This window comes from Macaca nemestrina, chromosome 1 (genome assembly GCF_043159975.1).
Source record: "Macaca nemestrina isolate mMacNem1 chromosome 1, mMacNem.hap1, whole genome shotgun sequence".
NCBI classification, from domain to species: domain Eukaryota; kingdom Metazoa; phylum Chordata; class Mammalia; order Primates; family Cercopithecidae; genus Macaca; species Macaca nemestrina.
In genome coordinates, this window is record NC_092125.1 from 20,071,060 (window position 1) to 20,084,279 (window position 13,220).

Genomic DNA, 13,220 nt, shown 5'->3' on the forward strand with positions numbered 1-13,220 from the left:
ATGGTGAGGAAACCAGACTGCAAGCCCCTGTTGTGGAGTGTCCACCTGCTCAGGAGAACCCGTTCCCATGTGGGGAGGGTGCTGCTCCCACGAATGTCACCGTGGGGTTCCAGGGGTTCCAGAGCCATCACCTGCCTCCCCGGCTTGCAAGCCATGCTTCCTAATGGTGGTCCACTCTTTAACAGGTGAAGTCCAAGCTCCTGACAGGTCCTGCATAACATTTGCTTGGAAGCCCTTTACCAATGAGTTAGTTCTTTCAGAGCAATAGTGGGAGACAGCAATATTTCTCAGGGAGGAATAAGGATCCTTCGACAGTTCCTTTTTTGCTTCCAAATTAGAGTAGTTTTTAAGAGTCAGTGTATTTAATACAGGGATCAACCTCCTCTTTTCTTAGTTTGCAAACCACGTAATCTTCTCTGTGGCTTTTCACTCATCTGCAGGTCTGGATAAGCAAAGAGGAGCCTCCCTTTTCTAGGGAGTGGGCAATCTCTTTGGACTCGAACCACCAGGGAACGAACCAGCAATGCTGGGGTCTGGGGTGTAAGCAGTGGAGCAGAAAAACAGAGACAAACAGATGGGCATTAAGGAAGGGGCAAGTGAGAAGGTAGGAAGGCAGTGGCAGCAGCCAGATGACAGGAGGGCTGAGGAATGGAAAGCGAGCCTTTTGCAGAGTGCCACCTGCGGAAGCTGCTTCTGGTCTGCACAGAGGCCTGACTCTAGCAACAAAGGGGATGCCCAGGAGAGGGTAGTGCCTGAAAGAGCTTCACACAAAGGGGCAAGAACCCAGTCTGGCTGCCTTGGTCCACCTGTGTGTCCTTACACATGGTATTTCCTGAGGGGCTGGAGGCTTGGTGGGTCATGTGTATGAGAAGCTCTACCTTTACTACAGCTGCTTTTCATGGACCCAAGTATTTCCCTACTTAAGCCCAGGCAGGGGAAGTTGGGAACAAAGCAAGGTACCTTGGCAGGAGACCTCTCTACCCACCACACATAGGCCTGATAAGGACCAGGGATTCCAAGTCAGAAAGGCCCAGGCACTTCTTCGGAGGGCTGCAAATAGATCCTGTCCAAGCCCATTCCCTCACCTTTTTACAACCTATAAGCTCCCAAGGTAAGAAGAATGGGTCTCCACAACCAAGCTAAAGAGGTTGCCTCAGGGCTCCTGTACCCTCCCCTGGGCAGGTTTGCCTGCTGCGAAGTGAGTGAGCATAGAGACACTCCCAGGACCTCACAAGTGACCAGCCGCCTCTGTCACCAAAAGTGCCAACAAAAGCACAAGGGGAACACCCTCTGGGGCTCAGTGGGTGAGGAGCTGCCTGGCACAGAGCAGGTGTGCAGTAATACCTGTGACCTGAACGGATGCAGTGATAGCCAGGCTTGAGGCTCAGACTCAAATCACTGGCTGAGAGGATGAGAAGGTCCAGGCCAGCTCAGGGGAGCTCAGGGTACATGGCCACAGCTGGGCCACCGAGACTGGGCTTGTGGTCAGGTCTTCAGATGGAGGAGATTGGGACTGGGCAATACCTCAGTGCTGGAGGAACCAGACTGAGGGGATTATCACAATCAGCTCCTAACCCACCTTCTGCCTTCCTTGTCCCTTCTAGCCTCTCTCTCTCATCGGATGGTGAAGATACTTCCCTAAAGCTCCCATCTGACACATCACATCGTTCCTCTGCTCAGATCCTTTGATGGATGCTTGTAACAGGAAAGATGGTTCCCGTTTATTCACTAGATGGAAGTCCAGGAATGACGCTAGGTGCCTGGTGGAAAGACGAATGTCAAGGAGCCTGAAGGCCACTCAGCACCAAGGCAGGAACGCATTGTGGAGGCAGGACCGTGTTGGGGAGCAGAGGCTGGAGAACAGCTCCGACTTCTCCCAGCACTGATGCTGCCTTCCCATGAGCACCTCTGGATTCCTCCCAGCCCGGCCTCTGCTTTGACTGCAGAATTTGCTCCATCTCCTCTCCAATGATGCCTCCATTTCGGCTCAGGTCTGAATTCTCATTACACTTCCCTCCAGCCCCCAGCTCAGACACGATCTCCTTTCTGGCTTCTCCTGAGCTTTAATAGCTGTCTGTCCCCTCCCTGTCCCCAGACATTTCCCAGGCAGAATTCCCCAGCTACCCTTCCAGGAGAGAAGCTCTGTCAATCATGGTAACCTCTCAGTGCCTCGCACAGCATGGGCCTCAATTCGTATATGTGGAAATTAGACAAAAATTGAGAAAGTGCCCGTGGAAAGAGTTATTTGAGGAGGTGACAAAGGAAGGCTTGATACAGTAGAGCTCCCTTTCCCAGGGGATATGTTCCAAGACTCCCCGGTGGATGCCTGGAACCTCAGATAGTACCGAACCTTATTGTCTGAGTCTGTTCGTGTTGCTCTAAAGGAATACAGAAGGCTGGCAATTTAAGAGAAGTGGCTTCTTTGGCTCATGATTCTGATGGCTGGAAATGTCAAGATGCGGCATCAGCATGTGTCAAGGACCATGGGCTGCTTGCACTCTCAGCAGAAGGTGAACGGAGCCAGTGAGTGCAGAAGTCACACTCGAGAGAGGAGGTAAGGGAGAGAGGAGAGGTGCCAGGTTCTTTTTAACAGCCAGCTCTCAAGGGAACTGACAGAGCAAAAACTCCCCACTCTCTCGGGGGAGGGCGTTAATCTATTCCCGAGGGATCCGCCCCCACGACCCAAGCACCTCCCATTAGGCTCCACCTCCAACACTGGGGATCAAATTTCAGCATGCGGTTTGCGGGACAAACATCCTAACAATAGCGCCTATAGGCCTCTATGTTGCTGTTTCCTTTGCACATACATACCTAATACGAAGTTTAGTTATAAATTGGGTGCAGTAAGAGATTAACAATAATGATAAAATAGAACAATTTATGACAATATATTGTAACAAACGTTACGTGAATGTGGTTTCTCTTTGTCGTACGAAGTTTAGTTTATAAATCGGGTGCAGTAAGAGATTAACAATAATCATAAAATAGAACAATTTATGACAATATATTGTAACAAACGTTACGTGAATGTGGTTTCCCTTTCTCTTGACCTATCTGACTGTACCATACTGACCTGTCTTTGGACCATGGTTCATTCAACCGCAGACTGGGGGCTGCTGCTGTATCTTCCAGGGATAAATGGGTCAGATTTATGTGGAGCAGGGGCCTGAGGGGTGGGAACAGAATTGGTGAAGTGAGAAAGTGTGGTGCGGGGGCTTCACTAGTGGGGTCTGCCTATTGAATCTGGATGGTCTAGGGCTGGCTCAGCCGTGAGCAGGATCTTAGGCGACAGCTCAGCGGGGGCCACCTGACAGCGAGGACCAGGCATACGGTGTCACCAGCTCATCCAGAATGTTCTCTCAGGTACCAAGGACACCCTGGGGTCTGAGGTGCCAGGCCCAGGAGAGTCATTTCAGGTGAGGCGTCATGTCTTAGAAAGAAGTCTTGGGAATTTGAGGGGTTTATGAAAGCACACCTATAGAAAGCAGGGAGGCTCTTCTGTGGCTCCCCAGAACGAGCACAGCGGGGCTCCCGTGGCTCCACGGCGCAGCCTCGGTCTCGGGGAAGGCTCGGCGTGTGATTTCTATTAACTGGGTAGGTTTTATCAGGGTGCTTGGAGTCCCTGTAACTGACTTTGCCCTACTTTATAAATCCTTTCTCTAAATACTTCTGGGAGGTTTGGCTTGGCTTGGAGTGTGTGGGAATTAAAAACAATCCATTTCTTGGCCTCTAGAGTGGGTTCCATTTTCCTCAGCAGCCCTCCAACGTACCCAAGAAAAGGGGGTGGGTTTGTAGGGACTTAATTGGCTTACCTGACCGTTCTGGGCTACAGTTAGACTCACATGGCTGTGAGGCGGCCTGGTCTGCACACACCGGCTGACACCAGCCTCTCAAATGGGAAACCCACTCAGGCAGAGAGATCGTCTCTTTCTAAATCTGCAAACAAGCCTCCGCTATTTCTGTTTAGGATTTCCCAGGTTCTCCACCCTCACTTCAAAAAGATTTCACTTTCCTCATCAGGGCAATTTCCCTTCTTCCTCTCAAAGTAGTCTGACTGGCCCAGACGAGGCACAGAAGCTGTAGGTGGCTCAGAAGCCTCTGTCTCCCCTGCAGAAACGCAGCCCAGGGTCTGGGTCATGGGCAGGCCAGGACAAGCTCCGTGCCCAGGACACCCTTTCTGCTGGGAGACAAGGCCAGGGACAAAGGCAAGGCTTGGAGGAAGTGGAACCTGATGCAGATCCCAGCTGATTCACGAATCTCCGGGCCCAGAGGCACTGTGCCTGCGAGCCCCAGGCCTCAGCAGCGGGGACTGAGCCTAAAAACAGGACCCAACTTACACACATTCCACACACTCCGTCTCTCGAGAGGAGCCAGGCAGCTGGGACACCTGACTGAGGCAGCCAGCCATCAGCATAAGGCCTCAGACTGAGTCTGGGCCCACACTCAGGGGAGTGTTTTATCTGCTGGGTTTCATTTGTAAGAGCCCTCATTCCTAGAAGGTGCACATTGACAGGACACGGACCAGCTCATTACTACTGCCCTGGAGGCAGCACAAGCTGTTTGTCCCATGGCCTGAACCCCCACCCCATCCTTCTTTTCTCCACTGCCATCGACATCAACATCTATACCCCTCAGAGTGCCCCCATGGGCGCTGCCGCAGCATGAGGTAATGAGCAATGGAAAGCGTGTCTCTGGCCCATGTGAGGGCAGCAGCTTGTCGGTGGCAGGTCGCAGGCCATGGTGGCCACCCTGACCCTTCTCCTCCTAGACTTCACTCACTGCTCAGGACAACTATCAGTGACTGGGAGCCGAGGGCAGGAGAGAGAAGCAGGCAGGTGTCCATTGCCCAGGTCTGGGTGCGGCTCTGACTTACGTACCTTGTGGCCGTAGAGGCTCCTCTTCATCTCTCAGCCTCGGTTTTTCATCTGCAAAATATTCAAAATTGTTGGCACATGTGGTTGTAGATGAATGAGTGTGTTCATGAATGTAAGTGTGTGGGTGTGAGTATGTGTGTGAATGTGAATGTATGGCTGTGTGTCTTAATCCATTCAGGCAGCTGTAATAAAATGCCTGAAATGGAGTCATTCATAAACAATATAAATTGACTTCTCACAGTTCTGGAGGCTGGGAGTTTTGGTGTCTGGGGAGGGTCAGGGGTCTCTGATTCCAAGATGGCGCCATGCTGCTGCAGGAAAGGAGGGCGCTGTGTCCTCTTGTGGGGAAATGAACCCACTTCCTTTAGCCCTTTTATAAGGCCTCCAACCCCATGCAGGAGGACTCTGTCCTGGTAACTTCATCACCTCCTAAAGACCTCATCTCTTCATTCTATCACATTGGCTACTAAGTTTCAATGCATGAATCTGGGCAGACACTCAGCCCCACAGCACTGTGTGAGTGTGACAGCGTGAACACACGTGTGGGTGAGAGCATATACGAGGGCGTATGAGCGCGGGTGTGTGTGTGGCTGCGGGAGCGTCAGTGTGTGGTGAGAATCATTTTTGCATCTCCTTTTTGTTCTACCTTTCACCGGGCATCTTGAGGGCAGATGTGGGGCGTCTGCCTCCTTCTCCCAGAACAGAGGTAGCCAGAAGGTGGGAGTGTAGGCGATGTCTGCCTACCTGTCCTGGCTGCCCCAGGTCTCTCAGCCGTGAGGAGCGGCTGGCACAGCTTCCCTGACCACGTGGCCTTCTCCTCCTCATCCCACCCATGCCCTTCCTCCAAGCCCCGACCTTTCTGATTCACAGGTCCCGCCAGCCACCTCGGCAGCTCCTCGGACCACTCAGCCTCCCTGACTCTCCTTTGCCCGAAATTTCTGGGGTGAAAGGGGCCTTAGGAACCGAGCCCTTGACACTGAACCTAGGCCAAAGCCCCTTCCAAGGGCTCTTCCTTCTGCACCTGAGCACATCTGGGGTGACAGCTCATCCGTTTTGACTGTTGGGCCTGGCTGCCTTGAGCTGAGCTCTGGGTCCCCGGGAAGTCTCCACCTCCCCTCCTGGTTCTGACCAGAGGCCACTGAGCAGAGCAGGAAGATGATCTTCTCAGGACGGCCCTGTGGCTCTCTCCAGTCCCTCCTGAAACTCTCCCCCAGACCTGGCACCTGATGCCACAGGCTCAGCCACCTGTCGGCTGCACTGTGCAATCTAACAGCACTGAACAGAAAAGACGCCTGAGCTTGGAGTTGAGAAGGTCCGAATTTAAACCCCCAACTCTGCCAGTTTCACCTGCAAACTGGGGACTGAAACCTCCTCACAAACTTCTCAAGAGGATGCAGTTAAAAGGCATGTGAACGCAGTTTGTGAAGTATTAACTATTTTACAATTAGATCATAAGACTCCTTTCTGAGAGAGTGCTTCAAATTATTTCCTGAGTGTCCCTTTTGTCTCCGTGATTTTGTTAAGTTGTAAAATTAATATTAGTGTAATCGAAATTTAATTGAATCTTAATATTTAATATTTAAAAATAAGTTTGGCTGGGTGCGGTGGCTCACGCCTGTAATCCCAGCACTTTGGCAGGCCTCACCTGAGGTCAGGAGTTCGAGACCAGCCTGCCCAACATGGCGAAATCCCGTCTCTACTAAAAATATAAAAAATTAGCTGGGCATGGTGGCAGGCACTGGTAATCCCAGCTACTCAGGAGGTTGAGGCAGGAGAATCGCTTGAACCCGGGAGGCAGAGGTTGCAGTGAGCCGAGATCGCACCACTGCACTCCAGACTGGGCAACTAAAGCAAAAGTCCATCTCAAAAAAAAAAAAAAAAGTTTTCTGCTTCTTCTGTGTGCGTGAAAGCTGCCGTCCTCGCCCCAGGGCGGGGGCTGGTGCACCTGGTTCCTTTCCCAGGCTGGCCTCCTCTCTCAGTCACTGCTCCCTGGGTCTCCTTGACAAGTCAGCTCCCCGGAGCCGTCCCCACCCATTTCCCCACTTGCTCATTTCTCACAACAGAAGCCGAGACAGCACCTCGCCTTGCCACTGAGGATGGCACATGGAGTGCAAGGCCAGTGTGCCAGGCAGTGAGGAGGACACTGGGGTCCCTGTCAGCCTCCTGTCCATTCCACCTTGGAGCCTGGGGAGGAAGGACGAGAAACTGCAGAGGTGCCTGGGTCACAGTTACCCAGCCAGTCCTGGGATCTGGCCAGGGATTTTTGTTAACTAAACAATGAATGTTTTCATGGCTTAAATCATGTAGGCCAAACCCAGACTGCTGCCTGGTTTTGCGAATTGCGTTTTATTGGCACACAGCTACCCCTGTGCTTATATTTCATCAGTGGTGCTTTTGCGCTTCAGGGACAGGCATGAGTTGTCGTGACAAAGGCTATGTGGCCAGCGAAGCCTCAAATATTTATGTTCTAGCCCCTTGCAGAAAAAGCTTGCCATCTCCTGATTTAAATCATTGGCTAGTTGGTTTTTTGCTGACTATCAGCCAAATACATCCTAACTGGTCCAGTAACAGAAAAAGCAACCCCAAGAGCTCAGCCAAGGAGGTGAAAGCATCATCTCCAGGAACATGCGGCGAGAGCTCGTCGGCCAGTTGGCTTCAAGGCTCCACCACATCGTCGAGCCCCATCTTCATCCTGCATCTTTGTCGCAGGCCCACTGCATGGTTGCAGCGTAAATGCCACAGTGTCAGGACCCCTTATTCTACAAGAACGTTCAGTGGAAGAAGATGTTGATTTCCTGCCAAACATTTTTTTTTTTTCCTTTTTAAATTTAGACCAAAGAGATGTTTCCCACATGCCTCTTGGGAGACTTCTCCCTCTCCTGTCACAGCCAACAGAGCTGGGCCACATTTCTACCCTTAAACCAGCTGCAGGCACATACCGGTCACTGACCAGAGGGGTGGCTTCACCATAATTGCCTTGGATGAATCAGATCCACAATTATGCATTTTACTCTTTTCTGCATGGAGAACTCTTTTATATAGAACTTGTAGCCCCAGCCAGGCTAGCAACAAGGAGTGGCCCGTCCACATACCGTATTCTAAGTATTGACCTGGCACTAGGCTCTGTGCTGGTCACCAAGGAGTTGGAGTCCAGCTGAGTGACAGGGTTGCACCCCAGGGGCCGTGGGCCTGACCACCCAGATAAGGACTGAGGATGGTTGGGGATGGGGATACAGAGTCCTGGGAGGCATTATATCTACTGCCATTTTTTTTTTAATCCCAAAGCCACCAAGGTGAGGATGTGGAAGAAATATTTGGGGAAGTCAGGCAAGGAGAAGGCTTCCAGTAACACCTGCAACATCAAACCCTGCCCCTCCCGCCAGGCCACTGTGTGTCCTGCCTCAGTAGGAGCAATAGCTGACACCCATACGGCATTTGTCACGTGTCAGTGCTTTCTCAGTTCTTTGCGTGTATTAGCTCATTTAATCCTCCCTATGACCCCAGAGGCCAGGCATTATTACCATTCCATTTCACAGAAGAGAAACTGAGGCACAGAGAGTTTAAGTACCTCGCTGAAGGACCCCACTGTCCACACTTGGGTGCCACACGTCGGCCCGGGGTCTGGTTCCAGAGGCTGTGTGCGTTCCAGTGCGATACTCGGCCTCTCCTGAGGGATGATGGACTTGAGTGTGTGCCCGCAGGAATGCAGCCTGAACGCACTGCTCAGTATCCAACAACGTCACTCGTCTCCATAACACATCATTACGGATCCTGGCCCATGCACACTGAGATAGACCAAGAGCTGGGTGCGAAGCCAGAAATGTCTTCAGCCTACAGACATGCCTTTTGTGTCTTTAATAAATCTGAGAGAAGGTTGGAATAAGAATTCAGTTCAGCAAAAGTTTATACAACATTTTCTATGTGCCAGGGCCTTCTGTTATGAGCTGAGGTTTCAAAATAAATAAGACACCATTCTGGTCCTGAGTGACCCCTCGAGGTAGTGGGGGAGTCAGACACGCAGCAGATAACAGCAGTGAATCTGCGGGTGCTGTGACTCGGCGATGCACCCCCAGGGCTCCAGTGGATGGGGGAGGCTTCTTAGAGAGACAATGTTGATTCTGTGCCTTAAACCATGAGTGGGAATCCCATCCCCTGAGAAATCTGGAAACTCCTCCAGTTTCTTCTTGCCATGCTCTCAGTCATGGGGATACTATCACCGTCATTTCTGTGTATATGGCCATATGGCTTTGCTGAGCTTTCCCATATGCAGTTCTGATTAAAGCACACGGACCCTGTGTGGAAAGCAGCATCCTGTTGTAGTGACAGGCAAGGGCTCCAAGTGACTGCCCAAAAGCATGTGGTTGGTGTTTCAGTCTAAATAGACTCAGAAACCCTTGCCTTTGTTTTCTTCTTTTCTTTTTCTTTTTTTCTTTCTTTTGTTTTTGAGATGGAGTCTAGCTCTGTTGCGCTAGAGTACAGTGGCGCGATCTTGGCTCACTGCAACCTCTGCCTCCCAGGTTCAAGCGATTCTTTTGCCTCAGCCTCCCGAGTAGCTGGGATTACAGGTGCCTGCCACCACACCCAGCTAATTTCTGTATTTTTAGTAGAGACGGGGGTTTCACTGTGTTGGCCAGGCTGGTCTTGAATTCCTGACTTTGTGATCCCCCTGCTTCAGCCTCCCAAAGTGCTGGGATTACAAGCGTGAGCCACCGCACCCAGCCTATCCCTGCCTTTCAAACAAATCCTGTTGCACCACCAATCTGATGTATCTCCCCACCCCACCCCTGAGTTCTCAGCAGGGCCCCATTTATTTGCAAAACATTGACTGAGTCCCTGCTGTAAGCATGGCACTGTGTTAGGGACTGGAGACACAGTGGTCTCCCAGACAGGCAAGATTCCCGAGTGCTTCCAGGGACGGATCAGATTTCAGGAGGGGGAGCTCGGTTTGGAAGGAGGCTGAGACAGCTCCCACTTGAGGAGTTATGGTGATCCACAGTGCCACCGACATCTGTGCACGTCCAATAAAGGTGTATCAGATGAATAAATGAGCCACAATACACAGTTGGCAAGGCACTGATGAGCTAAGCCAAGTAGAATAAATACTAGGTCATTTGTCACATTCCGTAGATAGAGTAGCTGTGCAACATTTCTTGCACTGAATGAGAGGAGGAAGGCAGCTTACCTTCTCTGATCTGCTTTATGCTCCCTGAAGACGAGATGGAGAATGGGTCTTTTGGGGGGACACACTCATATTGCCATGGGTCAGGTATAGGACGTACAGAGAGAAATCATAAGTGATCTTTTCCCTCGGGGATCTCAGGGTCTGGTGATGGGCAGATGAAAAAGGAATGCCCACAAATATCTTCAGTGAATGTGCATTGCCTGCCTGTGGCCTCTTGGGTGCCCTAGCAGCCCAGGTACAGAGTCCCCGTCCTCATGGTGCATGCTTTCCTGGCACTAAGTAGTGGTGCGGACCTTGGCCAAGCTGCCCTCAACCCCTTGCCTGCATTTACTACCTCATCTGTCACCTGGCACCGTCTGCAACTGTCCATCATAGTGTCTGTGGTGTTTCCTGTTTCTCTTCTCAGCTGTACCAAGATGTAAAATCCTGAGAGCGTGCATCCCATCTTTCTTGTTACCATTGCGTCTGAAAGTGACCGAAATGTAGCAAGAGTGCAATAAATACTTCTTAATAAGCAATAAGTAAGAGCAAATGTAAAATTACAGCTGGTGACGAACACGGAGAAGGAAATAAGCAGGATCATTGGAAGGCAGACTGGGAGAGGCAGCAGTTGGGGAAGGTTACTTGAAAGAGGTGGCATCTGAGTTAGACCCAGAAGGACAAAGAAGTGACAATGGCTTGAAATTTGAGGGTGATGAGCACGAAAGTGTTCCAGGCAGAAAGACAACTCCATCACCTTCCAAAAGGAAGTTTGTCACCTTCAGGGGAGTGTGAAGGAGGGAATCATCCACTCTGTAGGATGAAAAGAAGGGAGGTCCCTCTCAAAGGTGGCACTGGAGCTGGTCCCTGAAGGAAACATAAGATCTGGCTAGAGAGGAGGGAAAGGTATTCCTGGTGGGAGGAACCGCAGAAGCGAAGGCCTGGAGTTCTGAGTAAGAATGTCGTTTTCTAACAGCACACAGCCTGCCTGCATGATGTGGAGGGGCTGTGGGGAGTGATGGGTACGTTGGAGGGGTTCTCCAAAAGGTTTGACTTCTAAGTTAGGTTCCTCTGCACAGGTCTGGTGGGAAGAGTTGGTGGTGACAGGCCCTCCTGAGCTTTCATCTCTCTGACTCTCTGTGCCTGTCACTTCCATGGATTGTTGAGCTTTGGCTGTGTCCCTGAGCTTCTGCATCCTCATCTGTAAAGCGAGGGGGATGCCAGATGGTTTCTAAGCGTGCATCCAGACCTAACATCTGCGATTCTCTCATGACCTGAATAATAAGGCTGGAAAACCAGTTACCCTAGAAAAATCCCTTAGTCTCCATGAAGCTTGTGCCGCTGGATGGTTCTTGAGGGGAACTCAACATACGCCCCCCTCCGTCGCAATGTGCTTGTGATGAAAAGTCTTCCTTCTTCCTGGCTGGTCCTGATGGCGGGTGTTCTGAGACATGGCAAACAGCAAGCGCTGGGCATTCTGAGACACGCTAGGGCCTGGGGATCTTGCCAGGCCCAGGTTTAACTGGCACAATTTCTGATGGCTTAAGAGAGGATATTTGTTAGGTCCTGCCTGCCTAATGGAATATGTCACCATTCTGCAAACAGCATACCTGGAGCTGAAATATCTTTGGTAAGCAGTGAAAGAGATTACCTGGGTCAAGTTAAGAAAAGACTGGTGGAAGTCAAGGAAAGATTGCCCCTTTAAACAATATCACCTTTGTGGGTAGACTGGAGAGCTGGAGAAACCGTATGAATGTCACCCCATGCGACCATGCGGTAAGGCCTAAGAAGTTGTTAGGATATGTGATTTTTCCCAGGTAGAGGGCATGCAATGGTCAAATACTTTTCCTTGGCTATTCAAAACGCCCAGTCAATCAATAAATTCCTGTCTTTTTCCAGGAATGTTGCACACGGTTGTGCAGTGCACAACCTGTATAACCATCCGTGGAAACCAGGCTATTCCACAATTAATTTATTCCACAGGGTTTATTTAATTGCTGTGTTGTGCTAGACATATGCTAGGCCATGGGGATAAATGGGTGAAATGCAATGGGTCCCAGCCCTCAGGGAAAGACAGAAAGATAGCATCGTAGGTGCTTTGATTGAAGGCTCAGGGAGGATGCTGTGGGAGGGTAGAGGAAAAGCCTTTAGCCCAGAATTGGCAGGAATGGAGGAGAAAAAGAGGACAGCTGAACCAGGAAAGTGTACTCTAAAGAGAGAGTGGTGCCCATCATTTGCTACTTTCTCTTGGCCCAGAGAACTTAAGTCTTTTTTTAACTGTGCTGTTGTCCTTCCAAACTCTACCACTAAATACTCATTCTTTTTTGTATTTTTTTAAAGATAGGATCTCACTCTGTTGCCCCGGCTAGAGTGCAGTGGTGCAATCATGGCTCACTGCAGCCTCAAGCTCCTGGGCTCAAGTGATCCTCCTGCTTCAGCCTCCCAAGTAGCTGGGACTACAGTCATATACCACCACGTCTGGCTAATTTCTGTATTTTTGTAGAGACAGGGTCTCCTGAATACTCACTCATTCTTCTAGTAGCATAGCATGGCATTATTCTTGGAAGAGAATGCCTGTCCCTGCGGATGTGGTTGGGGGAGGCGGGCTGGGGGTCACCAGGCGCGGCTCCCACCTGCTGCAGGTATGCCTACTCAGCCGGCCCCGTCTTGCATCCATGTTTGGGGAATGAGCAGTACAGTTTTTCCATCTAACTCCAGAGTCTGACTCCAGTTGCCAGGATTTTAATCTCACCCTGTTTTCTGTGGTAATCTTTGTTTAAACAATGTGTCAAAATGTTTTTTAAACCATGAAAATACTACACAGTGGCATATCTCCTATCCACAGGGTACTACTGATCTGGTAACTGACCAAGACGCCAATAAGTAAGCAAAAGGCTTCCAGGAGTCAGAGCAATTATTTTTATCTCTAGGCAGTGACGTGAAGACATCCCACTCAGAGGGGCCACGAAGCCCACACTCGTGAATGTGTTTACTCCTCACACAAAATCCCACACTGGAGGCTGGGTGAGGTGGCTCACACTTAACTCTCAACACTTTGGGAGGCCAAGGCAGGAGGATTGCCTGAGTCCAGGAGTTTGAGACCAACCTGGGCAACATAGCATGACCCCATCTCTAAAAAAAAAAAAATAGCTGGGTGTTGTGGCATGCGCCAGTAGTCCCAGCTA

The 13,220-nt window shown here is 50.6% G+C and overlaps 1 long non-coding RNA gene across 1 annotated transcript in view; it reads left to right on the top strand.

Annotated features, from left to right (window-relative positions):
- The first annotated feature begins 296 nt into the window (after nucleotides 1-296).
- The window catches only part of LOC139357455 (uncharacterized), a 35,890-nt gene continuing 22,966 nt past the window's right edge, over nucleotides 297-13,220 (top strand). The window contains exons 1-2 of the long non-coding RNA XR_011610588.1: nucleotides 297-1,445; nucleotides 1,605-2,554. This is a non-coding gene — a long non-coding RNA (uncharacterized lncRNA). The remainder of the gene's footprint in view (nucleotides 1,446-1,604; nucleotides 2,555-13,220) is intronic.